Genomic DNA, 4,705 nt, shown 5'->3' on the forward strand with positions numbered 1-4,705 from the left:
AGACTTGTTACTTTCCTGGCACTTAGCCCCCAGTGAGCGTTCATATGGAGCAGCCTTCCTAGGAAGTGTTCGCAGGATACTCGAAGTTGGCTGCAATGCACAGAATTGGTAAGGCCTAGAGAATATGGGCATGGTAAGGACAGTGTCTGCCAGATCCATTGTCACCCAAAAAGGATGTGTGTCAGGTGGCCTTTCTCCAACACCACCTTAGTTCTGACTTTTAGGGAAAAATCAAATTCAGCAGATACTTCCTTGATCCAAAAATTTTTGCAAGAAAAATTACGTATCCCACCCCCATAAGTGTGCACACTTCGTAATAAGTTTCATTTGCAATAGCAGACGCATCGTCTCATTCTAATCCATAGGCTCCTCGAAGGCAGATGCTCTTATACCTCTTTATCTGCCTTCCACAGCGCTACCTGCATGGTAGACACTCACTCCACTTCTGTTGGCTGAATGAATAAATGAGTGAGTGTACGAACAAACAAAAGATCTATTTTGCTCCGGCCATATTGTCCTGACTCAGAAGCAGGGTTTTGAGAAGCAACATGTAGAGTTCCAGCTTTAGACTCAGATTGGGTTTCAGCCCCAAAGCTGCTAATTGTGGGAATCTTAAATTTACAAGCACATTCTCTGTATCTTCATCTATAAAAATAGAAATAATATTGCTTCCTTTAGGGTTACTATGAGAATTTAACGAGATCAATCAGTGTGCAATAAATGTTAGCAATTATTATTATTACCTGTTATTTCCTAGTGACCCCCAGTCTTAGGACTTTCTTCATCTACCTCTCCATAAGAGATTATTTCATAAGAGTGTTAGCAAAAGCCAATTTAAAACAGATGTTGGAATCCCGTGTTTTTAAGATTACACATTTGATTAAAGGAAATTAAACTAAAATATGGTCAATCAACTGCCTAGAAATAACATGCCTCCTAAATTGGCCTTTCTCTACCATAATTCAAACATTTAAATCACACATTTTAAATAAATATTGAAATGGAAAGGAAGAAACCATATCTAGCATTGCTTGCTTCCCAAAAAAAGTCAAGAAATTGCTTTGGGATGAAAATTTAGAAAGAAAATGAGTCCACGTTGTCTCCAGGAGATGGTTTTGGTTGCCAGTGGGCACAGATGTACATAGTAAGTCCAAACATTTCTAAATAAAATGGCATTTCTTCACACTTGTTTGTGCCGTGGAGAAAGAGCAAGTGAAAAGAAGAGAAATGATTTAGAAACCCAAAGCATTAAGAAAACCAGAAACCTAAACTGAGAGTTGGAAGAAAAAAAATCCACATTCTAGACTCTAATAGAATTTCGTGTGGCAATGGAAATGTTTGGTATCTGCGCTGTCCCACGGTGCCTCTAGTCACCTGTGGCCACCAAGGACCCAAAATGGGGCTAGTGCAACTGAGGAAATGAATTTTAAATTTTTGTTCGTATTACTTAATTTAAATTCAAATAGCCACATATGGCTAGTGGCTGCCATATTGGAAAGCTTGGCTCCAGAACATATGATGACTAAGAAAAGGCTTTGCCGTCAGATGAGCCTGAATTTGAAAGCAGCTGCTGCGTGATCTGGGGCAAGCTATTAAACCTAACCCTTCCTTACCTGTAACAGAGAAATAATAATACTTGCCTCACTGGGTTGACAACACAGCAATGCTTTTAGCAGCATGGCACAAATGCTCAATCAATGGGAGCAAGTATTAAGAGAAGACAAAAGCAATCCAACATGAGTGAACATTCATTCACTTGTGAATGAACGAATGGGTGGAGAATGAATGAATGGCTCAGCAATGGCTGGTCATTTTCCACTGGCAAGGAGTAGAGGAACTTGGCAAACCTTTTCAGCCGGACATCCACTGGGTGCCAGTGTTGTTTCATCCAGCGAGTTGTTGGTCCCTTGGAGGTGGTGAGTCTGCTGTAAGTAGGACAGCTCTATTAGATGCAGTCTATTTTTAACACTGACTTTAACCTGCTGCCAGAGCATTCTCCTACCCGACTGGTGATTAATTTAGATGTGATTTAGAGCTGCGTCAGCCATGAGTTTTCATCTCTGCTGCCAAGGCCCTAGCCTGCTCAGTGCCTCACTCCTGGGTTGAGGTAGCATGCAAAGCCCACTCTCTCTGACATGACCCCCAAATCAGTCCCACAGTCCTGTCTCATTAATTAACAGAAGCCAGCGTTTGCTGAGCACCAGCTGTGTTCTAGACAGTGTGGGAACGGGCTTGACAGACATGGTCTCTTTGGATCCTCACAGCAATCCTTCAAGCTGGGTTCCTCCTTTTATGGATGAAGAAGCAGAGACGCTTCTCTAGGTCACACAGCAATTATCGGGACAGAGGCAGGATTTGGCCCCAAGTGACCCTAAGCAGAATTGCATCATTCTTCCCTTGGAGTGCATTCACCATTAGACCCCTGAGATCCAGAGAGTGGAGAGAATAGGTCCCCACCCACAAGGAGCTGGAAACACAGCGGACAATTATGATCTAATGTGTACAGCACCACGGGATGTTATGGAAACATAGGCGAGCAAGCAGCTCACTCTGCCAAGGCGCCTGGCCCAGGGGCCTTTGACCACGCTAAAGTCACACACCCCGAGTTTCATATGTCTCTAGAGATTTGCAGCAAAAACTAAGGACTCTTGAAATGACATCTGAGAGTCCCTCTGCTACTCACTTCTCCTTCCCAAGGACACTTTCTTGGCGGCAGCTAGCAGCCCTGCAATACGTGTCAGAAGCACCCGGAAGTTGTGCCAAGTCAGTTCATCCAGTACAGAGGCTGAACTGGAAGGCGGGACGCAGGGAGAGGCTCACGCCAGGACGGGGAGATGAGCAACAGGACAGCTCTTGCAGTGAGCATCTAAATTAGGAGCAGGGGCTGTCACATTTAACTCCCCCCGTCCACCTCCTCACCTTCTATTGACCGCATGACAACACTTAGGACACGTACTGTCACTGTATCTCTTAGAGCGAGTCTGGCTTCTGCACTGCACTGTGAGCTCCTTGAATTTAGATATTGTGCATTACTCATATTGTATACCCCATGCTTTATACAGTGCCTGCCACTAGGTAGGAGCTGGAGTGATATTTTTTACTTGAATTGAATTGAGTCTTTTCTGCTGAGACTGTGGTTCACCCCCTTTTCTCCCCAGTTATCTCCATGACCAGTTTGACTTCTCTTGGGAACTCGTCTGTTCCAAAAAATAAGCCATAGGTGGACGTCGGAGTGCTTCACCGAAATAGAAATAGTGGCAGATCGATTTTTGAAGGAAGGGTGACAAATGCAAATCTGATTAATTCTTCACCTATTCGAATAAGTTCTTGAGCTAGTTATCTCTCATTTTTTGTATATGATACCTAACGAGATGCTGTCAGCGTTAAATGAGATAATGCATGCAAAGCACGTGGCAGATTGCTTGGTAGGTAGCAGTCGCTCAGTAAAGGGAAGTACAGGGCCAGTTCCAGGATGAGGCCAGTGAGGGACATGCCTCGGGGCCAGAATTTAAGGAGGCATCAAGTCCTCAGTAATCGAGACAAACCATTTTGTTAGTTATCTAGGGCTGCTGTGACAAAGTACCACAAACTAGGTGGCTGAAAAACAGGAATTTATTGTTTCAGTTCTGGAAACTAGGAATTCCAAATCAATATGTTAGCAAGGCCAGTGCCTTTCAAAGCCTCTAGAGAAAGATCCCTCCTTGAAGCTTCCAGCCCCTAGTAGCCCCACGTGTTCCTTGGCTTGTGGCAGCCACACTCCAGTCATTGCCTTTGTCATCACACGGCCTCCTCCTCGTACGTCTGTGTCCTCTCCCCTTCTAATAAGAACTCCAGTCGTACTGGACTCAGGCTACTCTACTCCAGTCCGACCTCGACTGAGCTACTTAACATCTGCAATGACTCTATTTCCACAAAAGGTCATTCCGGGGTGCTGAGGGTTTGGATTTCAATATCGCCTTTTAGGAAACAAAATTCGACCCACGACAATCATATTTTTAAATTATTGAACAAAACATCAAAATGTTAAATAAAGGCAGGATCCAACTCTGTACTTTTGTGCCATCCTACCTCCTTCTTCTCACCCTGTTCCCTGCCTCGCCCTCCTCATTCTGGCCCTGCAGGATGCTGTCTTCATTGGAATTTTAGTTGTGCAGTTGTTGGTATTGTTGTAAGGCACTGTAAAGAGCTAGGCTAGGATGCTGGCGACACATCCAAGTAGTAAATCTTGCTTCAAATGAGCCACAAACTGGGTGCTAAAGGGTTACCATTTATTTCAAAGGCCTTTCATTTCTCATTCCTGAAATGACCTGTCACCAGGCTGAAAAGATATCTATTTCAAGCTAGAAAGCATGGCAGTTTTTCTCTGCCCTTTTGAATTATTTTTTTTTTATACATGTATCGCCCCATCATTCAGGAAGTAGGATTTATTTCCATATATTTCCTGTTACCAGTGGTGATCGAATCAGTGGCGGCTTTTTCTCTTCTAAACATGACAGGTGTATATGTAAGAAACTAAGTTAATTCTCTTGTTGTGTTGCCCAAGGATGAAGTAAGTAGTTTGAAAGTAGAGAAAGGAACTCGAATACACCTGACATGCCAGGTATGCAGGTTTGCTTTATATATATTCTCTCATTTAATGCTATAGACATCCCATGAGGGAGGCATCATGATCCACAGGTTATTCACAAATAAATTGAAGCTCATA

The 4,705-nt window shown here is 43.5% G+C and overlaps 1 protein-coding gene across 1 annotated transcript in view; it reads left to right on the plus strand.

The window, feature by feature from the left end:
• Positions 1-4,705, plus strand: part of STAB2 (stabilin 2) — a 151,462-nt gene that overhangs the window by 13,841 nt on the left and 132,916 nt on the right.

The sequence above is a fragment of the Pteropus vampyrus genome, unplaced genomic scaffold (assembly GCF_000151845.1).
Source record: "Pteropus vampyrus isolate Shadow unplaced genomic scaffold, Pvam_2.0 Scaffold16, whole genome shotgun sequence".
In the NCBI taxonomy this organism is placed as follows: Eukaryota; Metazoa; Chordata; class Mammalia; order Chiroptera; family Pteropodidae; genus Pteropus; species Pteropus vampyrus.